We start from the raw sequence: 26,040 nt of genomic DNA, 5'->3' as shown, positions 1-26,040 counted from the left end.
GGTGGAGGAGTTCAAGACTATGAGGCATATATTTAAGCGAGAGGAGAAAAATTTAAAAAAAGACACGAGGGGCAACTTTTTTAACACAGAGCGGGCTTCGTGTGTGGAACGTGCTTCCAGGGGAAGTGTGGATGCAAGTACAGTTACAACGTTTAAAAGACATTGAGGTAAGTACATGAATAAGAAATGTTTGGAGGGATATGGGCCAAATGCAGGAAGTTGAGACTAGTTTAGTTTGGGAAACCTGGTTGGCATGGACTGGTTGGACTGAAAGGTCTGTTTCCATGAATATGACTCTAACAGGAAGTAGACATATGCTGATACATGATGGGCCAAACGGCAACCTTCTGTCCCAAACAATTCTGTGATGATCGACTGGAGGCGACACGGTGGCTCACGGTGCCAGGGACCCGGGTTCGATTCCAGCCTCAGGCGACTGTGTGGAGTTTGCACATTCTCTATTCTGGGTTTCCTCCGGGTGCTCCGGTTTCCTCCCACAATCCAAAGATGTGCAAGTTCGGTGAATTGGCCATGCTAAATTGCCCATAGTGTTCAGGATTGTGTAGGTTAGGGGTAAATGTAGAGTAAAGGGGAATGCGTTTGGGTGGGATAATCTCCGGAGGGTCAGTGTGGACTTGTAGGGATGAAACCTGTGCCCATACCTCCTCCCTCACCACCATCCAAGGCCCCAAAGGAGCCTTCCATATCCATCAAAGTTTCACCAGGTTGAGCAGTTCATCAACTTCACCAACACATCCCACCCCGGCCTTAAATTTACCTGGACCATCTCTGACACCTCCCTCCCCTTCCTGGACCTCTCCATCTCCATTAATAACGACCGACTTGACAATGACGTTTTTTACAAACCCACCGACTCCCACAGCTACCTGGATTACACCTCTTCCCACCCTACCTCCTGCAAAAATGCCATCCTGTATTCCCAATTCCTCCGCCTCCGCCGTATCTGCTCCCAGGAGGACCAGTTCCAACATAGAACACACCAGATGGCCTCCTTCTTTAGAAACTACAATTTCCCTTCCCACGTGGTTAAAGATGCCCTCCAACGCATCTCATCCACATCCCGCACCTCCGCCCTCAAATCGTAACAAGGACAGCAACCCCCCCCCCCCCGGTGCTCACCTTCCACCTTTGCATAAACCACATCATCCGCCAACATTTCCACCACCTCCAAACGGACCCCACTACCAGAGATATATTTCCCTCCCCACCCCTCTCCACGTTCTGCAAAGACCATTCCCTCTGACGACCTGGTACCCACCCTCCCGGCCTGGCACCTTCCACTGCCACCGCAGGAATTTCAAAACCTACGCCCACACCTTCCCCCTCACCTCCATCCAAGGCCCCAAAGGAGCCTTCCACATCCATCAAAGTTTCATCAAACCTGGGCCTCCTCCATCACCGCTCCCTCACCACCAGACGCCTGGAGGAAGAACACCTCATCTTCCGCCTCGGAACACTTCAACCCCAGGGCATCAATGTAGACTTCACCAGTTTCCTCATTTCCCCTCCCCCCACCTTACCCCAGCTCCAACCTTCCAGCTCAGCACCGTCCTCATGACCTGATCTACCTGTCAATCTCCCTTCCCACCTATCCACTCCACCTTCCCCTCTGACGTATCACCTCCATTCCCGCCCCCCCCATTCACCTATTGTACTCTTTGCTACCTTCTCCCCAGCCCCACTCCCCTCCCATTTATCTCACCATCCCGGAGGCTCCCTCTCTATTCCTGATGAAGGGCTTTTGCCCGAAACGTCGACTCTCCTGCTCCTCTGATGCTGCCTGACCTGCTGTGCTTTTCCAGCACCACACTGATCTAAACTCTGATTTCCAGCATCTGCAGTCCTCACTTTTGCCTTGTCGGGATGAAGGGCCTGTTTCCACTCTGTAGGGATTCAATTTCATTCTATTCACACTCTGTCACATAAATACCTTTGTCTCAAGGCTGTTTGTGGAACCTTATGGAGCGTCTCTCCACCGTAATGGTAGCTCCAATTCAACAGAGGCTTCAAGACTGTAGAAATGTGAGACAGATGCAAACTTTTCCTTTCTGTTCATCAGCTTGGAGGGGAGAGGTAACAGCTAACTCTCCAAGTGAAAACTACAGGTAAAGTCGCTGGAACCTACGTGGTTCAGCAGAGTAGTTTAGTTCTCCCTTTCCAAATGGATGTGAGAGATTCACTATTTCTTAACACAGAAAGGCAGAAAACCTGCATTGTGTGGAAAAGAATACAAATTGTACTGTTGGAAGGATTTGCTATAATCAGGACTGATTTTCAGCTTATCCACGTTAATAATTAGAGGGTAGTTGTCCTTTGTAATGTCAATACAGCCCACAAGGCTTTGCTTCTGATTGGCGGATAGGTGTGATTAAGCCAGTCATAATTGCACCTCTGCTCTTCACTTCTGTGACAGCCTTTCTGTGAAGATCATCTCGCGCTTTCATCCACAGATAGACACCGCATTCAATTCTACAATTTGCTCTTTCTCCATTACTAGAATAAATGCCAAGCCTTAATTCTATGCTCTAGGTTTGTCATTTTTTTTTTCGCTATTATGGGCTCTGTTGACTGCTGTGCAGAGACAAATCACAAAGAGATTGAAAAGGAGGATTTCCTCTTCCACTGAAAGGAGGGAATGGATGCCGTGAATACTGTATTGTTCCTGACAGCTTTCAGGATGTCATTTCTCTGCTGTATCTTTTATAGCCATCACATTTAAAAATAATATTAGGGAAAGAGAAAAAGATGTCCCTGGATTTGATAATAGATGGATAGAGAGCTTGCAAAATGTAATCATTCGCGGGATGTGGGTGTTGCTGGCTGGGCCCAGCATTTATTGCCTATCCCTAGTCGTCCCTTGAGATGGTGGGAGTGAGCTGCCTTCTTGAACCGCTGCAGTCCATCTGCCGTAGGTTGTCACAATGCTCTTAGGGAGGGACTTTGAGCCAGCGACAGTGAAGGAACGACAATATATTTCCAAGTCAGGATGTTGAGTGGCTTGGAGGGGAAGTTGCAGGGGGGTGGTGTTCCCAGGTACCTGCTGCCCTCATGCCCCTGGAAGCGGTTGTGGGGTTGGAAGGTGCTGTCTAAGGAGTCTTGCTGAATTTCTGCAGTGCATCTTGTAGATGGTACACACTGCTGCTACTGAGCATTGGTGGTGGACAGAGTACCAATCAAACAGGCTGCTTTCTCCCGGACGGTGCCCATCTTCTTGAGTGTTGGAGCTGCACCCATCCAGGCAAGTGGGGAGTGTTCCACCACACTCCTGACTTGGGCCTTGTAGATGGTGGATGGACTTTGGGGAGTCAGGTGGTAGGTTATTCACTGAATGTTTCCTAGACTCGGACATGTTTTTGTCGCAACTATGATGAGTTCAGTTTCTGGTCAATTATAACCTACAGAATGTTGATAGTGGGGGATTCACTGATGATAACATCGTTGCACGTTAGGGAGCAGCAGTTAGATTCTCTCTTACTGAAGATGGCCATCGCCTGGTGTTTGCGTGGTGTGAATGCTGCTTGCCACTCATCAGCCCAAGCCTGGATATTGTCCAGATCTTATTGCATTTGAACATGGACTGCTTCAGTATCTGAGGAGTGGTGAATGGTGCTGAACATTGTGCAATCATCGGTGAGCATTCCCACTTCTGACCTTTCGATGGAGGGAATGTCACTGATGAAACAGCTGACGATGGTTGGGCCCTTGACACTACCCTGAGGAACGTCAAGGAGCTCTTATGATAGTATCTCTACATCTGAACCGTAAAGGCCTGGGTTCAAATCCGTGAATAGGTTGATTTAGAAATAAATCTCTGAGGAACCCCAGCTGAGATGACCAACCTCCAACAGCCAGAATGCTTGTGCCTGGTATGTGTCTAACCAGCGGAGTAACTCCCCTTGATTTCAGTTCTGCTCGGGCTGCTTGACGTCACATCGAATCAAATGCAGCCTTGGTGTTAAGGGCTGTCCCTCTCACCTCTCCTCTGGAGTTCAGCTCTTTTGTCCGTGTTCGAACCAAGGCTGTAATGAGGTCAGGAGCTGAGTGACCCTGGCGGAACCCAAACTGCATGTCAGTGAATAAACTTGCACTTTGCTGATCTTTATAGTGTCTGTCACTCCTTTAGGGCACCCTGAATGTTTTACAACAATTATGTACTTTCAAAGGCAGCCACCGTCATTGAGGAAATGCAGTGGTCGGTTGGTGAGGGAACAGCAATAAGGTGGAGAGCAGACTGTGATGTAATGTTCATTACGCACCAATATACTAGAGGGAGGAAATGGCCCAGTGCTATCATTGCTGGACCATTTATTCAGAGACCCAGCTAATGTTCTGGGGACCTGGGCAGATGGTGGAATCGGAATTCAATAAATATCTGGAATTAAGAATCTAATGATGACAATTGTCAATTGTCAGGAAAAACCCCTCTAATTCCCTTCAGGGAAGGAAACTGTCATCTTTACCGACATGTGACTCCCAACCCACAGCAATGTGGTTGACGCTCAACTGCCCTCTGGGCAGTTAGGGATGGGCAATAAATGCTGGCCTGGCCAGTGATGCCCTCACCCTGTGAGTGACTAAAACAAAAACAAACAGATTAGCAGCAGTAGTCCACTCAGCCCCTTGTCCCGTTCAGTAAGACTACGGTTGATCTAATCTAACCTACCTCCAATAACCTTTCACCTCTTGCATACCAAGAACCTGCTTTAAAAGCCAGCTTCCACCGCCAATTGGCAAAATGGGGTTCCAATGGCTCATGCCCCTCTGACAGAAAGAATTTAACTCTTCTCTGTTTTAAGTGGGCAACTTCTCATTTTCACACAGTGACTCCGGTCATACATTGTCCCACGTGGGGAAACCTTTTTGTTCAGAGCCACCCGGTCAAATGCCCTCAGGAGCATGTGCTTCTGTCGCATCAACTTTCCCTTTTCCTGAATTCCATTAGATACAAGCCAGGACTCTCTAAACAGTCCTTATCAGTGTGGGGGGAAACAGTCCCAGAGCAGGGGTCAGTGTGGGGGGAAACAGTCCCAGAGCAGGGGTCAGTGTGGGGGGAAACAGTCCCGGAGCAGGGGTCAGTGTGGGGGGAAACAGTCCCGGAGCAGGGGTCAGTGTGGGGGGAAACAATCCCGGAGCAGAGGTCAGTGTGGGGGGAAACAGTCCCGGAGCAGGGGTCAGTGTGGGGGGAATCAGTCCCAGAGCAGGGGTCAGTGTGGGGGGAAACAGTCCCAGAGCAGGGGTCAGTGTGGGGGGAAACAGCCCCGGAGCAGGGGTCAGTGTGGGGGGAAACAGTCCCAGAGCAGGGGTCAGTGTGGGGGGAAACAGTCCCAGAGCAGGGGTCAGTGTGGGGGGAAACAGTCCCAGAGCAGGGGTCAGTGTGGGGGGAAACAGCCCCGGAGCAGGGGTCAGTGTGGGGGGGAAACAGTCCCGGAGCAGGGGTCAGTGTGGGGGGAAACAGTCCCAGAGCAGGGGTCAGTGTGGGGGGAAACAGTCCCAGAGCAGGGGTCAGTGTGGGGGGAATCAGTCCCAGAGCAGGGGTCAGTGTGGGGGGAAACAGTCCCAGAGCAGGGGTCAGTGTGGGGGGAAACAGTCCCAGAGCAGGGGTCAGTGTGGGGGGAAACAGTCCCAGAGCAGGGGTCAGTGTGGGGGGAAACAGTCCCGGAGCAGGGGTCAGTGTGGGGGAAACAGTCCCGGTGCAGGGGTCAGTGTGGGGGGACACAGTGGGGGGAAACAGTCCCAGAGGAGGGGTCAGTGTGGGGGGAAACAGTGGGGGGAAACAGTCCCATAGGAGGGGTCAGTGTGGGGGGAAACAGTGGGGGGAAACAGTCCCAGAGGAGGGGTCAGTGTAGGGGGAAACAGTGGGGGGAAACAGTGGGGGGAAACAGTCCCAGAGCAGGGGTCAGTGTGGGGGGAAACAGTGGGGGGAAACAGTCCCAGAGCAGGGGTCAGTGTGAGAGGAAACAGTCCCAGAGCAGAGGTCAGTGTGGGGGGAAACAATCCCGGAGCAGGGGTCAGTGTGGGGGGAATCAGTCCCAGAGCATGGGTCAGTGTGGGGGGAAACAGTCCCGGAGCAGGGGTCAGTGTGGGTGGGGGAAACAGTCCCGGAGCAGGGGTCAGTGGGGGGGGGGAAACAATCCCGGAGCAGGGGTCAGTGTGGGGGAAAACAATCCCAGAGCAGGGGTCAGTGTGGGGGGGGGGGAAACAGTCCCAGAGCAGGGGTCAGTGTGGGGGGAACAGTCCCGGAGCAGGGGTCAGTGTGGGGGGGAAACAGTCCCGGAGCAGGGGTCAGTGGGGGGGGGGGGGAAACAATCCCGGAGCAGAGGACAGTGCGGGGGGAAACAGTCCCGGAGCAGGGGTCAGTGTGGGGGGGAAACAGTCCCAGAGCAGGGGTCAGTGTGGGGGGGAACAGTCCCGGAGCAGGGGTCAGTGTGGGGGGAAACAGTCCCGGAACAGGGTTCAGTGTGGGGGGACACAGTCCCGGGGCAGGGGTCAGTGTGGGGGGAACAGTCCCGGGGCAGGGGTCAGTGTGGGGGGAAACAGTCCCAGAGCAGGGGTCAGTGTGGGGGGAACAGTCCCGGAGCAGGGGTCAGTGTGGGGGGAAACAGCCCCGGAGCAGGGGTCAGTGTGGGGGGAAACAGTCCCGGAGCGGGGGTCAGTGTGGGGGAAAACAGTCCCGGAGCAGGGGTCAGTGTGGGGGGAACAGTCCCGGAGCAGGGGTCAGTGTGGGGGGTAACAGTCCCAGAGCAGGGGTCAGTGTGGGGGGAAACAGCCCCGGAGCAGGGGTCAGTGTGGGGGGAAACAGTCCCGGAGCGGGGGTCAGTGTGGGGGAAAACAGTCCCAGAGCAGGGGTCAGTGTGGGGGGGAAACAGTCCCAGAGCAGGGGTCAGTGTGGGGGGAAACAGTCCCAGAGCAGGGGTCAGTGTGGGGGAAAACAGTCCCGGAGCAGGGGTCAGTGTGGGGGGGGAAACAGTCCCGGGGCAGGGGTCAGTGTGGGAGGGAAACAGTCCCAGAGCAGGGGTCAGTGTGGGGGAAAACAGTCCCGGAGCGGGGGCCAGTGTGGGGGAAAACAGTCCCGGAGCAGGGGTCAGTGTGGGGGGAAACAGTCCCGGAGCGGGGGTCAGTGTGGGGGAAAACAGTCCCGGAGCGGGGGTCAGTGTGGGGGAAAACAGTCCCGGAGCAGGGGTCAGTGTGGGAGGGAAACAGTCCCGGAGCAGGGGTCAGTGTGGGGGGAAATAGTCCCGGAGCAGGGGTCAGTGTGGGGGGAAATAGTCCCGGGGCAGGGGTCAGTGTGAGGGGAAACAGTCCCAGAGCTGGGGTCAGTGTGGGGGGAAACAGTCCCGGAGCAGGGGTCAGTGTGGGGGGAAATAGTCCCGGGCCAGGGGTCAGTGTGGGGGGTAAACAGTCCCAGAGCAGGGGTCAGTGTGGGGGCGAAACAATCCCAGAGCAGGGGTCAGTGTGGGGGGAAACAGTCCCGGGGCAGGGGTCAGTGTGGGGGGAAACAGTCCCGGGGCAGGGGTCAGTGTGGGGGGAACAGTCCCGGAGCAGGGGTCAGTGTGGGGGGGAAACAGTCACGGTGCAGGGGTCAGTGTGGGGGGAGACAGCCCCGGAACAGGGGTCAGTGTGGGGGGAAACAGCCCCGGTGCAGGGGTCACTGTGGGGGGGGAAACAGTCCCAGAGCAGGGGTCAGTGTGGGGGGAAACAGCCCCGGTGCAGGGGTCAGTGTGGGGGGACACAGTCCCGGGGCAGGGGTCAGTGTGGGGGGAACAGTCCCGGAGCAGGGGTCAGTGTGGGGGGGAAACAGTCCCGGAGCAGGGGTCAGTGTGGGGGGAACAGTCCCGGGGCAGGGGTCAGTGTGGGGGGGAACAGTCCCGGAGCAGGGGTCAGTGTGGGGGGGAAACAGTCCCAGAGCAGGGGTCAGTGTGGGGGGGAACAGTCCCAGAGCAGGGGTCAGTGGGGGGGGGAAACAATCCCGGAGCAGAGGACAGTGTGGGGGGAAACAGTCCCGGAGCAGGGGTCAGTGTGGGGGGGGGAAACAGTCCCGGAGCAGGGGTCAGTGTGGGGGGGGGGGAAACAGTCCCGGAGCAGGGCTCAGTGTGGGGCAAAACAGTCCCGGAGCAGGGGTCAGTGTGGGGGGAAACAGTCCCGGAGCAGGGGTCACTGTGGGGGAAACAGTCCCGGAGCAGGGGTCAGTGTGGGGGGAAACAGTCCTGGGGCAGGGGTCACTGTGGGGGGAAACAGTCCCGGAACAGGGGTCAGTGTGGGGGGAAACAGTCTCAGAGCAGGGGTCAGTGTGGGGGGGAAACAGTCCAGGAGCAGGGGTCACTATGGGGTGAAACAGTCCCACAGCAGGGGTCAGTGTGGGTGGAAACAGTCCCAGAGCAGGGGTCAGTGTGGGGGGAAACAGTCCAAGTGCAGGAGTTAGTGTGGCGGGGGAGGTGGGGGGCTGGAAACAGTCCCGGGGCAGGGGTCAGTGCGGGGGGAAACAGCCCCGGAGTAGCGGTCAGTGTGGGGGGAAACAGTCCCAGGGAAGGGGTCAGTGTGGGGGGTAACAGTCCCGGAGTAGCGGTCAATGTGGGGGGAAACAGCCCCGGAGTAGCGGTCAGTGTGGGGGGAAACAGCCCCGGAGTAGCGGTCAGTGTGGGGGGTAACAGTCCAAGTGCAGGAGTTAGTGTGTGGGGAGGAAATAGTCCAGGAGCAGGGGTCAGTGTGGGGGGAAACAGCCCCGGAGAAGGGGTCAGTGCGGGGGGAAACAGTCCCAGAGCAGGGGTCAGTGTGGGGGGAAACAGTCCCAGAGCAGGGGTCAGTGTGGGGGAAACAGTCCCTGAACAGGGGTCAGTGTGGGGGGAAACAGCCCCGGAGTAGCGGTCAGTGTGGGGGGAAACAGTGCCAGAACAGGGGTCAGTGTGGGGGGAAACAGCCCCGGGGCAGTGGTCAGTGTGGGGGAAACTGTCCTAGAGTAGGGGTCAGTGTGGGGGGAAACAGTCCAGGAGCAGGGGTCAGTGTGGGGGAAACAGTCCTGGAGCAGGGATCAGTGTGGGGGGACACAGTCCCGGGGCAGGGGTCAGTGTGGGGGGGAAACAGCCCCGGTGCAGGGATCAGTGTGGGGGGACACAGTCCCGGGGCAGGGGTCAGTGTGGGGGGGAAACAGCCCCGGTGCAGGGATCAGTGTGGGGGGACACAGTCCCGGGGCAGGGGTCAGTGTGGGGGGACACAGTCCCGGGGCAGGGGTCAGTGTGGGGGGAACAGTCCCGGGGCAGGGGTCAGTGTGGGGGGAACAGTCCCGGGGCAGGGGTCAGTATGGGGGGAAACAGTCCCGGAGCAGGGGTCAGTGTGGGGGGACACAGTCCCGGAGCAGGGGTCAGTGTGGGGGGAACAGTCCCGGGGCAGGGGTCAGTGTGGGGGGAAACAGTCCCAGAGCAGGGGTCAGTGTGGGGGGGAAACAGTCCCGGAGCAGGGGTCAGTGGGGGGGGGGAATCAATCCCGAAGCAGGGGTCAGCGTGGGGGGAACAGTCCCGGAGCAGGGGTCAGTGTGGGGGGAAACAATCCCAGAGCAGGGGTCAGTGTGGGGGGGAAACAGTCCCGGAGCAGGGGTCAGTGTGGGGGGGAAACAATCCCGGAGCAGGGGTCAGTGTGGGGGGAAACAGTCCCGGAGCAGGGGTCAGTGTGGGGGGGAAACAGTCCCAGAGCAGGGGTCAGTGTGGGGGGGAAACTGTCCCGGAGCAGGGGTCAGTGGTGGGGGGGGAAACAATCCCGGAGCAGAGGACAGTGTGGGGGGAAACAGTCCCGGAGCAGGGGTCAGTGTGGGGGGGGGGGGAAACAGTCCCGGAGCAGGGGTCAGAGTGGGGAGGGGGAAACAGTCCCGGAGCAGGGGTCAGTGTGGGGCAAAACAGTCCCGGAGCAGGGGTCAGAGTGGGGAGGGGGAAACAGTCCCGGAGCAGGGGTCAGTGTGGGGGAAACAGTCCCGGAGCAGGGGTCAGTGTGGGGGGAAACAGTCCTGGGGCAGGGGTCACTGTGGGGGGAAACAGTCCCGGAACAGGGGTCAGTGTGGGGGGAAACAGTCCCAGAGCAGGGGTCAGTGTGGGGGGGAAACAGTCCAGGAGCAGGGGTCACTGTGGGGGGAAACAGTCCCACAGCAGGGGTCAGTGTGGGTGGAAACAGTCCCAGAGCAGGGGTCAGTGTGGGGGGAAACAGTCCAAGTGCAGGAGTTAGTGTGGGGGGAAACAGTCCAAGTGCAGGAGTTAGTGTGGGGGGGGAGGTGGGGGGCTGGAAACAGTCCCGGGGCAGGGGTCAGTGCGGGGGGAAACAGCCCCGGAGTAGCGGTCAGTGTGGGGGGAAACAGTCCCAGGGAAGGGGTCGGTGTGGGGGGTAACAGTCCTGGGGCAGGGGTCACTGTGGGGAGAAACAGTCCCGGAACAGGGGTCAGTGTGGGGGGAAACAGTCCCAGAGCAGGGGTCAGTGTGGGGGGGAAACAGTCCAGGAGCAGGGGTCACTGTGGGGGGAAACAGTCCCACAGCAGGGGTCAGTGTGGGTGGAAACAGTCCCAGAGCAGGGGTCAGTGTGGGGGGAAACAGTCCAAGTGCAGGAGTTTGTGTGCGGGGGGAGGTGGGGGGCTGGAAACAGTCCCGGGGCAGGGGTCAGTGCGGGGGGAAACAGCCCCGGAGTAGCGGTCAGTGTGGGGGGAAACAGTCCCAGGGAAGGGGTCGGTGTGGGGGGTAACAGTCCCGGAGTAGCGGTCAATGTGGGGGGAAACAGCCCCGGAGTAGCGGTCAGTGTGGGGGGAAACAGTCCCAGAGCAGGGGTCAGTGTGGGGGGTAACAGTCGAAGTGCAGGAGTTAGTGTGTGGGGAGGAAATAGTCCCGGAGCAGGGGTCAGTGTGGGGGGAAACAGCCCCGGGGCAGTGGTCAGTGTGGGGTAATCAGTCCCAGAGCAGGGGTCAGTGTGGGGGGAAACAATCCCGGAGCAGGGGTCAGTGTGGGGGAAACAGTCCTAGAGTAGGGGTCAGTGTGGGGGGAAACAGTCCAGGAGCAGGGGTCAGTGTGGGGTAATCAGTCCCAGAGCAGGGGTCAGTGTGGGTGAAACAGCCCCGGAGCGGGGTCAGTGTTGGGGGGAGAATGTGAGGTCTGCAGATGCTGGAGATCAGAGCTGGAAATGTGTTGCTGGAAAAGCGCAGCAGGTCAGGCAGCATCCAGGGAACAGGAGAATCGACGTTTCGGGCATAACCCCTTATTCAGTGTTGGGGGGAACAGTCCCAGAGCAGGGGTCAGTGTGGGGGGAAACAGTCCCGGAGCAGGGGTCAGTGTGGGGGGAAACAGTCCAGGAGCAGGGGTCAGTGTGGGGGGAACAGTCCCAGAGCAGGGGTCAGTGTGGGGGGAAACAGTCCCGGAGCAGGGGTCAGTGTGGGGGGAAACAGTCCCGGAGCAGGGGTCAGTGTGGGGGGAAACAGTCCAGGAGCAGGGGTCAGTGTTGGGGGAACAGTCCCAGAGCAGGGGTCAGTGTAGGGGGAACAGTCCCAGAGCAGGGGTCAGTGTGGGGGGAAACAGTCCCGGAGCAGGGGTCAGTGTGGGGGGAAACAGTCCCAGAGCAGGGGTCAGTGTGGGGGGAAACAATCCCGGAGCAGGGGTCAGTGTGGGGGGGAGCAGTCCCGGAGCAGGGGTCAGTGTGGGAGGAAACAGTCCCGGGGCAGGGGTCAGTGTGGGGGGAAACAGTCCCTGAGCAGGGGTCAGTGTGGGGGGAAACAGTCCCTGAGCAGGGGTCAGTGTGGGGGGAAACAATCCCGGAGCAGGGGTCAGTGTGGGGGGGAGCAGTCCCGGAGCAGGGGTCAGTGTGGGGGGAAACAGCCCCGGAGCAGGGGTCAGTGTGGGGGGAAACAGTCCCGGAGCAGGGGTCAGTGTGGGGGGAACAGTCCCAGAGCAGGGGTCAGTGTGGGGGGAAACAGTCCCAGGGCAGGGGTCAGTGTGGGGGGGAGCAGTCCTTGAGCAGGGGTCAGTGTGGGGGGAAACAGTCCCTGAGCTGGGGTCAGTGTGGGTGGGGGAAACAGTCCCTGAGCAGGGGTCAGTGTGGGGGGAAACAGTTCCTGAGCAGGGGTCAGTGTAGGGGGAAACAGTCCTTGAGCAGGGGTCAGTGTGGGGGGAAACAGTCCCTGAGCAGGGGTCAGTGTGGGGGGAAACAGTCCCTGAGCAGGGGTCAGTGTGGGGGGAAACAGTCCCGGAGCAGGGGTCAGTGTGGGGGGAAACAGTCCCGGAGCAGGGGTCAGTGTGGGGGGGGGAAACAGTCCCGGAGCAGGGTTCAGTGTGGGGGGAAACAGTTCCTGAGCAGGGGTCAGTGTAGGGGGAAACAGTCCTTGAGCAGGGGTCAGTGTGGGGGGAAACAGTCCCAGAGCAGGGGTCAGTGTGGGGGGGAGCAGTCCCGGAGCAGGGGTCAGTGTGGGGGGGGAAACAGTCCCGGAGCAGGGGTCAGTGTGGGGGGAAACAGTCCCAGAGCGGGGGTCAGTGTGGAGGGAAACAGTCCCAGAGCAGCGGTCAGTGTGGGGGGGGAAACAGTCCCTGAGCAGGGGTCAGTGTGGGGGGGAAACAGTCCCTGAGCGGGGGTCAGTGTGGGGGGAAACAGTCCCAGAGCAGGGGTCAGTGTGGGGGGGGAAACAATCCCTGAGCAGGGGTCAGTGTGGGGGGAAACAGTCCCTGAGCGGGGGTCAGTGTGGGGGGTAATCAGTCCCGGAGAAACCGTACCCAGGAGAAGCTGAGAATTGGTCCGGTGTGAACTGGAGCCTTGTTGTGGAGCGAGGATGGTAGTTGGATTAGTGTTTCGTGCAAGCAGTCAGACCATGTGTTGAAGCGTATGCACTGAGCTGCTGCAATTTAATCCTTATTTGAAACATTTTTAAAAATCTCTCTGTAATATCAATCATTTAATTATGTCTTATTTTCAACTTATTGTTTAAACACTGTGAAGTAATGCAACTACTTATATTTTTCATTCCTACTTTGTATCGAAGATTATTCTCTGGGGTGGCATCACGTGAGGCATCATTGTGAAACGTTTAACTGTCCTTCTGCCCTTGAGTACACATGAGAACGAAGGATATTCTATTCTTTTTTATGCCTTTATGTTGATGTTTCTTGTCCTGATGACTGTGTCTTTCTTTGGCAATTTAGAGAGTGGAAGGTGTGATTTTATTCAGAGGATACTGTTAGGCAATCCCTGACTGGAAGATGGTGGAGCCAGGAACACTCATTTCACAAAAAAAATCTGACGTTTTTGATTTGATTTGATTTATTACTGTCACACGTGCCAGGGTACAGTAACACGTTTTGTTTTGTGTGCAGTACAAGCAGATTGTACCATCATAGGGTATCAAACAGAGCGAGGAATACAATGTTACAATTGCAAAGAAAGTGCAGAAAAAGCAAGGTCAGCATTGGCTTGAAATCTGAGAGGTCCATTGATAACAGCGGGGAAGAAGCTGTTCTTGAATCTGTTGGTACGTATTTTTAAGCTTTTGTATCTTCTGCCTGACAGAAGAGGTTGGAAAAGATTATAACCGGGGTGGGAGGGGTCTTTGATGGCGTTGGCTGCTTCCCTGAGGCAGTGGGAAATGTAGATGGAGCTAATGGATGGAAGGCTCTTTTGTGGGATGTTTTGGACTGTGTTCATGACTCTCTGTTATTTCTTACAGTCCTGGGCAGAGCAGTTGCCGTTTCAGGCTGTGATGCATCTGGATAGAATGCTTTCTATGGTACATCTACAAAAGTTGGTGAGAGTCCTAATGATGCATTTCCTTAGCCTCTTGAGGAAGAAGAGGCGTTGCTGTGCCTTCTTGACCATCGCCATCAATGAGGGTGGTCAGGATAGATTGTTGGTGATTGTCACTCCCGACCATCTCTACCTCCGCTCAGTTAACTCACAGGGCTGTGGCCCAAGTGCTGGCAAGTGCCATTTGTTGGGATGGCACTTCTTGGCTAACGGAGGAGAGATGGGCAGAACGGTCTCCAGGCGTGGAGTAAATCTCTAAGGTTCTGTGCCATCAATGGAGCGCTTTCTGAAATGTAGTAACCTCAGCGATTTGGAGCCCAAGTAGCACAAGGAAGATTACCCAAATGGCAACGTGATAAGGATTACCCGTTTTATTAAATGATGAAGGAGAGCTGAGAGTGAAGCTGTGAAACAAAAATGATGGATGTTGTTGAAGGAGGTTAAAACCCACAGGGAATAAAAACACCTTTGGGGAAAGAATGGGGAAATGGGGTTGTGGATATTGGATAATATCTCACTCTAGCTCATCGAACTAAACACCTCTGTAATTTGAACACAAGATTTGCCTTAAAGCTACACAGAGAGCTCACGGATAATTACCCTGTACCAAGAAGGAAGCTAGAGAGAACCAAAATGCCCCAGGTTCGATATCTCATTTGTGCCGTGTTAGCTTATTTCGGTCAGGTTATCAATATAGGCGGCAAATTCTTTCTCTCAGCTGTCCTCACCCTGGGGTTGAAAAGGAAGCAACACAATTATGAAGTGCATGCAATTCAAGGTTAACTCCAGTCAGCATCCCACTCAAGGTTTCCCACGGTGAACTCACCTAGCCTGCACACTACAGGCAACTCAGCACGGCCAATCCACACTAACCTGCACATCTTTGGACTGTGGGAGGAAACCGGAAGACGTGGAGGAAGCCCACGCAGACGTGGGGTGATGTGCAAACTCCAGACAGACAGTCAGCCGAGGTTGGGATTAAACCCGGCTCCCTGGTGCGGTGAGGCAGCAGTGCTAACCACTGTGCCGCCTGTGGTGAATAGTGAGCAGATGTCTGATGGTGTCCTTTCATCATCAAATAAGCTGCTTCTTGACCACCATTAAGAAATAAATTGAGATAGCGCCTCAGGATGTCTCTGAGCACTTCAGATTAAATTGTTTCTGAAGTGATGTCAACTTTGCAATGAAGAGTGTGGTGGCCATTCCACACATAGTAAGGTCCTTGAGAGAGTGTTTTGGGAATCATCTGCCATTTTGTGCAGCGATGATGTAGAGTTGAGGTTAAATTGGATCCGCCATGATCTTGCTGAATGGCACAGCAGGCCACAGGGCTGAGTGGCCTCCTCTCGCGTGTATGATCGTTGAGGGGTAAACATTGGAGGAAGTGAGGACTGCAGATGCCGGAGAGTCACAGTCGATAAAAGTGTGGCGCTGGAAAAAGCTCAGCAGCTTAGGCTCCATCTGAGGAGCAGGAGAGTCGATGTTTCAGGTAGGACCCTTCATCAGGATTGGCAAGGGCACCAGGGAGAACCGTCTTGATTTTCTTCAAAATAGTGTCATGAGATCTCTGGCATCCCCCTGGAATACCGGGGCCTCAGGTCATCGTCTTGTTCGTAAGCGCAAGGCCTACAACTATGCAGCACCACGGGTGTCAGCTGAGATTTTATGCCTCAGTCTTGGGGTCCAAGTCCCTACCTCCCTGAAAGTGGCCACACATGTAGATGGGATGGTAGAGAAGGCCAATGGTAATGCTTGCCTTTATTGACCAGTGCACTCAGTACAAAAGTCAGGATGTCATGTTGCAGCTTTGTAAAACTTTGATTAGGCCGCATGAGATAGAGCATTGCGTTCAGTTCTGGTCGCCACATTACAGAAAGGATGTGGGGGCTTTGGAGAGGGTGCAGAAGAGATTAACCAGGGTGCTGCCTGGATTAGAGGGTATGAGCTATAAGGAGAAGCTGGAAAAACTCGGGTTGTTTTCCCTGGAGCAGCAGAGGCTGAGGGGAGACTTGGTAGAAGTCGGTAAAATTATGAGATGCAGAGATAGGGTTGAGAGTCAGAATCTATTTCCCAGAGTTGAAATACTTGGGGGGGGGGGGGGGGTGGGCATGCATTTAAAGTGAGAGGGGGAAGTTCAAAGGAGACGTGAGATTTTTTTACACAGGTGTCTGGAGATGTCTAGAACGCGCTGCTAGAGTCGGTGATGGAGGTATATACAATAGGGGGTGTTTCAGGGGCTTTCAGAGAAGCACATGATTCGACAAGGAATGGAGGGATAGGAACCAAGGGCAGGCAACATGATTAATTTAATTTGGTGACATGTTCAGCACAACATGGTGCGCCAAAGGGCCTGTTCCCGTGCTGAGCTGGTCCATACTCTATGTCTTTGGATTGCACCTTGTCCCCAAAAGCTCCTGAGTCCTGAAACTGGGAGGACGTCCCTGCTAAGTCCAAGCCGGCACCTCAGGTAAGGAGGGGGCCAACTCTGAAGGGATAGCAAAGGACTGTGGAGGTGTGGTTACACATACCAGAAACCATTTCCGGAGGCAATTAGGATAGGCAATAAATGCTGGCCTTGCCCGAGACATCGCTGGAACGAGTCCTAGCAAGGGAGAAAGGGTCGAGCAGGGGTGAAGAGATGTGGGGATTTTCTCCTTCATTGAGACTAGCGTTTGCTCACAGTGGCAAGCCAATCGACAAAGATTCAGAGCACTCAGAATCCGGGAAAGTGGCCTGTGGACTCGAAATAAATTATAATCGGCGTACAGAAGCCACATTTGCAGTTCCAATCTTGTAGCTATGTGTCGTGGGCCCTATCTAAAACCTATTACAACGGGAAGAAGCCTATTTGTCCTTGCGCACAGATGCCTTTCATTTTTTTCTTTGCACGTCCTTTGAAAAAGTTATTTAAATTTTACGGCAGTGATCTATTTGCTGAGGGCTGGAACTTAAATTCAGACAAAGAGTGCTCAAGCTGTTCTGTCACACGGCGCTCAGCAGGCAGTTGGGAAATTGATATTGAAAAGCTACGGAAAATCTCGCAATTTGGAGGGGGGAGTTTAAAAGAAGAGGCTTGAAATTGGAGGCTGTGCCGTGGCAGGTACTGCTGCAAATTGCACTTTCAGCTTCAGTTACAGGGCTCTGATTTAATTTCATTCATAGGTACAATCTCAATTGCACTTATAGCTATTACCAGCAAATTTGTTCCCTACCAGCACAGCCAGGGATCAGGAAACTGCAAACAGAGCAGAAACTAATCACGCAGAGTAAAAACAAGTTATGGCTCCCCGTAGGGGACTCAATGTATATTAGTGACTCTTCTAAAAAGGCCAGCAATTCTGTTGAAACTGGTTAATATATAAATATGCTAATAGAGAGACTTCACTCCAACCTGTGCTGGGACGCAGTGGATGCTGCTGGGGGAGAGCAGCCTTGACTGGTTATAGATTCAAGTCTTGCTCCAGAAACCATAGGAAAAGGAGGCCATTCAGCCCTTGCTGGTTGTTTTAAGCAGGTGTAAAGTGGATACTGCAGGAACAATGCAGTTCCCCCAACCTATCAGCTTTAAGCAAAACAGTATTTATTTACACAGGAACAAAAGAAAACCAAATTTAGAATAACATAAATATTTTAAAAAACCAATCGACTCTACTGCAACTTAATGATTACTGTTCCAAACACTTGCAATATCCCCCTAAACACCCCCATGGCAAAAAAAAAAGGATATAATCAAATCTTATAGGAGATTTGATTATATCCTTGGGCGGCACGGTGGCGCAGTGGTTAGCACTGTTGCCTCACAGCGCCAGAGACCCGGGTTCAATTCCCAACTCAGGCGACTAACTGTGTGGAGTTTGCACGTTCTCCCCGTGTCTGCGTGGGTTTCCTCCGGGTGCTCCGGTTTCCTCCCACAGTCCAAAGATGTGCAGGTCAGGTGAATTGGCCATGCTAAATTACCCGTAGTGTTAGGTCAAGGGGTAAAATGTAGGGGAATGGGTGGGTTGCGCTTCAGCGGGTCGGTGTGGACTTGTTGGGCCGAAGGGCCTGTTTCCACACTGTAAGTAATCTAATCTAATCTAATCTAATGTCAGAGAGAGACAGGATCAGCATTGAGCTGTCTCCTTGACCAACAGCCTCAAAAAGCTGACTGCTTGCTAAAACCAAATCAGCCAAACCAGAGAATGGCTGAGCTGGGAGAACTGGCTACTCCCCTTTCATTGCACAAGTGTTTTTTTTTAAAACTTGAAAGCCTTTTGTCCAAGACCGTACCTGTTAGCTATAATCAAATCGGCCCTAAAGCCCATACAAACCAGACACGTCGGAATCTATGTATTTGCAACCCCTATGAAAAAAAAAATAAGGACCACCTAACCTTGTTAAAGGAGCAGCATTGTCACATGTCATTGATACACCGGCATAGAATATAGAACGTAGGACAGTACAGCACAGGAACAGGCCCTTCGGCCCACAATGTTGTGTGGCACACGATGCCAAGTCTAGTCACAGAGTCATACACAGACTGTTCAGGTTTCCCAAACTAAACTTATCCAATTTGCCTGAGTTTGGCTCATGTCCCTCTCAACCTTTCCTATTCATGTACCTATCCAAATGTCTTTCCAATATTGTAACGGTACCTGCATCTACCATCTCCTCTGGCAGTTGATTCCATGGACACGTCAGCCTCTGAGTGAAAAAGTTGCCCCTCGGTTTCTTTTTAAATCTTTCTCCTCTCACCTTAAAATTGTGTCCCCTAGTTTTGAACTCCCTGACCCTGGGGAAAAGACCTTTGCTACTCATCTTATTTTTGCCCCTTGTGATTTTATAAACCTATATAAGGTCACCCTTCAGCCTCCGATGCCCCAGGGAAAAAAAGTGACAGCGTATCCAGCTTCTCCTTATAACTCAAACCCTACAGTCCGAGTAAAATCCTTGTAAATCCTTTCTGCACACTCTCCAATTCAGTCATATCCTTCCTCAAAGAGGGCGACCAGAATTGGATGCAGAATTCCAAAAATTACCTCACTAATGTCCTGTACAGCCGCAACATGACTTCCAAACTCCAGGTCTCTGACTGATGAAGTGTGCCAAATGCCTTCTTCATTACTCTATCTACCTGCGACGCCACTTTCAAGGAACTGTGTACCTGCACCGCTAGGTCTCTGTTCGTCAACACTCCGCAGGACCCTATCGTTAACTGTGTAAGTTCTCTCTTGAACCTGCTAAACGATTCCAAAAATTCTCCAGCCTCTGAGTGAAGAAATTCCTCCCCATCTTTGTCTTAACTGGCCTGCCCATATCTTGAGATTATGTCCCCTGGTTCTGGACTCACCAGCCAAAGAAACTTTCTGGTGACCTTGTAAGAATTTTATCAGTTTCAATGCCTGTCATTCTTCAGAACTCCAGAGTGTAATTTCTTCAATCTCTCCTCATTAGACAATCCCACCGTCGCAGGGATTAATATGTGGAACTGCCAGTGCATTTAAGGCAAGTGTATCCATTATCAGAAATCATAATGCAGACTGACAGTCCTGTGCAGCATAGATGGGGGAGTGCTGCATTGTCACAGATGCTGCCCTCACGGTGAGTCATAGAATCATAGAATCCCGACAGTGTGGGAACAGGCCATTCGGCTCAACAAGTCCACACTGACTCTCTGAAGAGCATCCCGCCAAGATTCACCCCGAGTGTCAAATCGAGGTTGGCCTTTACAACTGGAGCATGAAAGACCAAATGCCGCTATTTCAATGAAGGGTAGAGGAGTTCTACTCAGTGTCTTAGTCAATAATTATCTGCAAGTGCATCCATCAAAACAGATAGCATCTGTTTATTCTCATAGAACCCCTGCAGAGCAGAAAGGCCATTCAGCCCTTTAAGTCCTGCACTGAACCTCCAGAGAGCATCCCATCCAGACCCAGCCCTCCCATTATGGAATAATTTAGCATGGCCAATCCACTTAACCTGAACATCCCTAGACACTAGCGGATAATTTAGCATGAGTCGAGAGTGTGGCACTGGAAAAACACAGCAGGTCAGGCAGCATCCGAGAAGCAGGAGAATCGACGTTTCGGGAAAAAGCCCTTCATTAGCCTGGCCAATCTACCTAATGTGCACATCTTTGGACTGTGGGAGGAAACCAGAGCACCCAGAGGAAACCCACACAGACACGGGGAGAACATACAAACTCCACACAGACACGGGGAGAACAAATAAAACTCCACGCAGACACGGGGAGAACATACAAGCTCTACGCAGACACGGGCAGAATGTGCAAACTCCACACAGACACAGGGAGAACATACAAGCTCCACACAGACACGGGGAGAACATACAAACTACACACAGACACAGGGAGAACATACAAGCTCTACGCAGACACGGGCAGAATGTGCAAACTCCACACAGACACAGGGAGAACATACAAGCTCCACACAGACATGGGGAGAACATACAAACTCCACACAGACAATCGACCGAGGGTGGAAACGAACCGGGTGAAGTGGGGCAGCAGTGCTAACCACTGAGCCACCACACCGCCCAACCTCAGTATTGTTTGCGCTTGCTTGGGCAAAGTCATGGTAAATGAATCATTTTACAACTGTAGGGTGGTAGCTGGTGATATTCCCTCAGCGTCAGCACTAGCACCAATGCTTTGTTTGATATCTCTGTCAGAGCTCCAAACTGCAACACACATGTATAATGTATTTTCCCACAGTGACTCGCACTCCTTGAGGAGCTGATTAGCTGGGTGACAGGTGTGCAACTGTTTGGAGCCACTGCAGTTGGGTTTGGGTTGGAGTGGGTTCAGGACCTACCAGTGAGTCAGACAAGGCTCTGGGCAGACAACTGAATGAATACATGACTTGGAAACTGGAAAATGCAGGCAAAATTCCATAATATACCAATGACTCCAGCCTTGGAACTGGCGATGATATCAATTGACTGCAGATAAAAACTGCAATCATGAAATGTGAGGTGATGACATTGGGAGATGCAATATAGTCTAAAAGGCACCATTCTAAGGAGCGTAAAGCCTTGTTCAGGTGCTAGTGCATTCAGTATTTGAAGGTGGCAGTTAGCAAAGCTATGGGATTGTGGGCTTCATACAGGTCATTGAGTCATAGAGATGTACAGCATGGAAACAGACCCTTCGGTCCAACCCGTCCATGCTGACCAGATATCCCAACTCAATCTAGTCCCACCTGCCAACACCTGGCCCATATCCCTCCAAACCCTTCCTATTCATACACCCATCCCAATGCCTTTTAAATGCTGCAATTGTACCAGCCTCCACCACTTGCTCTGGCAGCTCATTCCATACACATACCACCCTCTGTGTGAAAAAGTTGCCCTTTAGGTCTCTTTTTATATCTTTCCCCTCTCACCCTAAACCTATGCCCTCTAGTTCTGGACTCCTCCACTCCAGGGAAAAGACTTTGTCTATTTATCCTATCCATGCCCCTCATAATTTTGTAAACCTCTATAAGGTCACCCCTCAGCCTCCGACGCTCCAGGGAAAACAGCCCCAGCCTATTCAGCCTTTCCCTTCAGCTCAAATCCCCCAACCCTGGCAACATCCTTGTAAATCTTTGCTGAACCCTTTCAAGTTTCACAACATCTTTCCGATAGGAAGGAGACCAGAATTGCACGCAATATTCCAACAGTGGCCTAACGAATGTCCTGTACAGCCACAACATGACCTCCCAACTCCTGTACTCAATACTCTGACCAATAAAGGAAAGCATACCAAACGCCGCCTTCACTATCCTATCTACCTGCGACCTCACTTTCAAGGAGCTATGAACCTGCAGTCTAAGGTCTCTTTGTTCAGCAACACTCCCTAGTGTATAAGTCCTGCTAAGATTTGCTTTCCCAAAATGCAGCACCTCGCATTTATCTGAATTAAACTCCATCTGCCACTTCTCAGTCCATTGGCCTTATTGAGTACAAAAGCAAGCTGGTTATGCTGAACCCATATGATGTTCAGGTTGGGGCACAACGAGACAAATTATGTTTAGTCTGATCTCTACCCTTTTGGAAAGACGGCAGGGTCCTTCAGACTGTGCTGAGGTGATTTACCAGAATGGTTCCAGTGATGTGGGATTTTAGTTGCGAGGTTAGTTTGGAGCGATTGAGATTGTTCCCGTTGGAGGAAGGCAGATTGAGAGAACTTTTAAAATATTTTTGACTCCTCTATGAGATGTGACCATGATTTATTGCTTATCCTTGAGAAGGTTGGGGTGAGATGCCTATATCATCTCTGTTAAAAATCACACAGCACCAAGTTATATTCCAACATGTTTATTTGGAAGCACTAGCTTTCGGAGCGCCGTTCCTTCATCAGGTGGCAGTGGAACAGGATCATAAAACACAGAATTTATAGCAAAAGATCACAGTGTCATGCAGCTGATCCAATATCTTGAATAAACCTAGATTGTTGTTAAGTCTTTCATCTTTTAGAATGGGTTGCAGGTTTCGGTTCATTAATATGTAAATCCCAGAACTCCTTTCAAGTCACATTCTCGATATAACTTCATTGTATCTGCAAATACAATGGCAATCAATCCATGTAATATTTTATAAATTCCTACTTTGGACATAGAACCAGTCTGACTCAAGACTGGAATACAGACAGACTCCAACCTCACACCTTTAATGTATTGTCTAAGCTGAGATGTCACCTTTTTAAATAAAATCTTAAGTTATGTCGAGAATGTGACTTGAAAGAAGTTCTGGGATTTACATATTAATGAACCAAAACCTGCAACCCATTCTAAAAGATGAAAGACTTAACAGCAATCTAGATTTGTTCAATATATTGCTTCAATTGCATGACACTGTGATCTTTTGCTATAAATTCTGTGTTTTATGATCCTGTTCCACAGCTACCTGATGAAGGAGCAGCGTTCCAAAAGCTAGTGCTTCCAAATAAACCTGTTGGACTATAACCTGGTGTTGTGTGATTTTTAACTTTGTCTGCCCCAGTCCAACACCGGCACCTCCTCATCATGTTTATCATCTACATCAGTCTTTAGGGTGTAGATGCAGAGTGGAGAGAGGGAACTCCAGGATTTTGACCCAGCAACAGTGAAGGAACGGCGATATATTTCCAAGACAAGATAGTGAGTGGCTTCGAAGGGAACTTGCAGGTGGTGGTGTTCCATTGTATCTGCTGCCCTTGTCCTTCTAGATGGAAGTGTTGACCGTGCTTTATGTTAAAACGTGCTGTTGCCAGTAAGGCAGATATATGGACACAGAATTCAGTTTGCAGTTCAATTTGATTTCATTAACAAAATATTCCTTGTTCGAAACACCATGAGAGCATTTCCCAAATTCCCACAATATTTATTTATTCCCAGTATATTTGCTCTGGAGATAGCTCCATGGGAAAGGATATTACCCACAATGATCCATTGTGCTTGAGCTGGGCTGATGGAATCTCCTTCTTCTCTTCTACCAAGGTGGGGCCGGCACACCACCCCCTGCAAGTTCCCCTCCAAGCCACTCACCAATCCTGACTTGGAAATATATCGCCATTTCTTCGCTGTTGCTGGGTCAAATCCTGGAACTCTCTCCCTAAGGGCATTGTGGGTCTACCTGCAGCTTATCACTACCTTCTCAAAGGTAACTCTGAACGGGCAATAAATACTCAGTGATGCCCACATCTCATGAAAGAATAAAAAAAATGAAAGAAAAGAGACAACTCAAAGTTAAAATCCAAAGGTGTTTTAACACCAACAGAGATACCTGCTTAATGTCTGCAGAGACTGGACTCAGTACAAATCTTTTTAAGTGAAATAAAAATCTTGAGAAAACATTTTGGTCCCAACGGCAAACTGTTGTGCAGCCTTATTTTAATCTGAAACAGCCTTCCTGGACAATACAGCTCATTCCATAACCCACCTTGTCAAATTCAAACAGGATGTCGCTTGCGTTGAAAATCTACATCTCTGGCAGTGTGGCAAGATGCGAAGATCTCAGGGTTAAAAGGGGCACACAGTCAGAATTGAGCAGCAAGTTGTCACCTTTGGAACAGGAGCGATAGTGATCCCTCTGCTTATGCTGTGCCTGAAATATCGATCCGTGACGAATCGTCACTCCCTATACTTGGAGGCACTACTGTCTGAAAACAGGGGAAGGAAAAAATTGCCTGAAAAGTTACCACCATGCATTGATAACAAGCAGTTGTGACAGATGGCTGGGATTAATTGGAGCCAGGAGGAAAGCATGTAATGAACGAAGAGCACTCAAGGGGGTGGGTTAATGAACAATGACACATTGGATCATGGGAAAGAAGTTGATACAGGCGGAACGCATTGAGACGATGGCTGTGAAATTGCCCGAGACTATATTGTGGAGTCTGAATGCCAGACAGACTAAGGGAAGGCAAAAAAGGCTGGAGATCACAGTGGGTCAGGCAGCATCCACAGAGGGAGAGAGCAAGCTAACGTTTCGAGTTGAGGCGATTCTTCATCAGAGCTGATGTGAAGTGTGGAGGAGGCAGCATTTACACAATATTGGGGTGGAGTGCTGGGGGAGAAAGGGTGTTGGTAGTTCAGCAGTGACTCCAAGCATAGGGAGTGACGATTCTTCACAGATTGATATTTCAGATTGGAATGTGAGAATGGCTGAGCATTGGTGTGTCCGACTCCCGGACTGGAAAGAATTGACCTTCTCACTGGGCCGGGAGGGGAGGGAGGACATGGTGACAGAGAATGTAACAAGTGAAGCCTGAAAGAACGGGAAGGAATGTGAGTGGGGTCACAGTCTGAAGGCGTCAAACTCAATGTTGAGCCCAGTCTGAAGATGAGAAGTTGTCCCTGCAGTTTGCGCTGGGATTTGCTGGAGCATTGTAGCATGCTGAGGACAGACACATGGGCATGTGAGCAGGGCGCTGTGTTAAAATGACTGGCAACGGGGAGGGCGGGGATGGAGGTGTTCGACAAAGTGGCCACTCAGTCTGCGATTAGTTTCTCCAAAGCAGAGTAGGCCATGTCAGGTGCAGTGAATGTATTAGACTGGATTGGAGGAGGTACAGGTGAAATGTTGCTTTACCTGGAAAGACTGTGTCGGCCCTTGGAGGGTGAGGAGGGAGGAGGTGAAGGGGCAGGTGTGGCACCTTGTGCGGGTACATGGGAAGGTGCCCTGGGAGGGGGTGTTGGTGGTCAAGGAATGGACTAGGCTGTCCTGGAGGGAACGATCCCTGTGAAACTTTCTCCTCGGTGAAGGGACAGTGTTGGGAATGTTCAGAGGATACATATAGTGACTGCTACGTTCAGTACCAAGTCTTGGCGCTGGCACAGAGCGAGGAAAAGTCACTCTTTAACCAAGGTTGAAAAGGGGAAAAGAAAACCTATCCTTAGCCTGTTGTACACGAACATTTCTTGCGGATTGGAGCACCGAGATTTCACGCTGCGCCTCTCAGGTTCCAGGATCAGCTCTCAAGGGCTGGCTCACTGACCATTCGGAGCTGAGCCGGAGTCAGGAGCAGGGAAATGGAAGCTGGATTTAGGGGTGGAGGTGGATGGGAGTACGGCAGAATGTGCTGGAAGCTGCTCTGTGTTATTCTGCAGGGAGCAGCAACACCTCCACCACATCTGGCTCCATTTGGATCGAACTTGAACGGGGCGAGTTGTTGGTTGTTCAAGCGACCTCCCAGCATTCCCAACAGAGGTCAGATTGCTCGGGATCCAGTAAAACTTGGGTAGAGGCCACTTTCGCAAATGAATGTTGCGTTGGACTGACCACAGTCGCGGGACAATGGCTCACACAGGAACACCACCCCTTTCTTGACCTCTCTGTTTCCATCTCTGACGACAGTTTATGACTGACATTTACTATTGACCCACAGACTCCCATAGCTACCTGGAATACACCTCCTCCCACCCTGTATCCTGCAAAAACTCCATCCTGTCCTCCCAATTCCTCTGTCTCCGTCGCTGTGATAAGATGTTCCACTCTCCTGCACCTCAGGTGTCCTCTGGTTTCTTCCACTCTCTGTCATCCAGACAGCCCTCCACCACACCTCCTCCATACCCCGCTCCACTGCTCTAAACACACCACCACCCCCAAACGAAATAAAGGTTCCCCTTGTCCTCACTTTCCACAGCACCATCCTCCGCATCCAATGTATCATCCTCAAACACTTCCGCCAACTCCAACTAGACCCCATCACCAGAATATTTTCCCCTCCTCACCCCTGTCTGCCTTCCACAAGAACCGTTCCCTTCGCCAATCCGTGGTTTGCGCCACCCTCCCCACCAACCCATCCAATAC

General features: G+C 52.3%; 1 protein-coding gene across 3 annotated transcripts in view; it reads right to left on the bottom strand.

Annotated features, from left to right (window-relative positions):
* LOC122558575 (RNA-binding Raly-like protein) overlaps nt 1-26,040 on the bottom strand; it is a 1,039,906-nt gene that overhangs the window by 276,338 nt on the left and 737,528 nt on the right. The window lies entirely within an intron of this gene.

The sequence above is a fragment of the Chiloscyllium plagiosum genome, unplaced genomic scaffold (assembly GCF_037043375.1).
Source record: "Chiloscyllium plagiosum isolate Xiang-an unplaced genomic scaffold, Cpla_swu_hap1 HiC_scaffold_17, whole genome shotgun sequence".
In the NCBI taxonomy this organism is placed as follows: domain Eukaryota; kingdom Metazoa; phylum Chordata; class Chondrichthyes; order Orectolobiformes; family Hemiscylliidae; genus Chiloscyllium; species Chiloscyllium plagiosum.
Note: the sequence above shows the minus strand (reverse complement) of the source record. Positions and strands in the feature narration are given on the sequence as shown.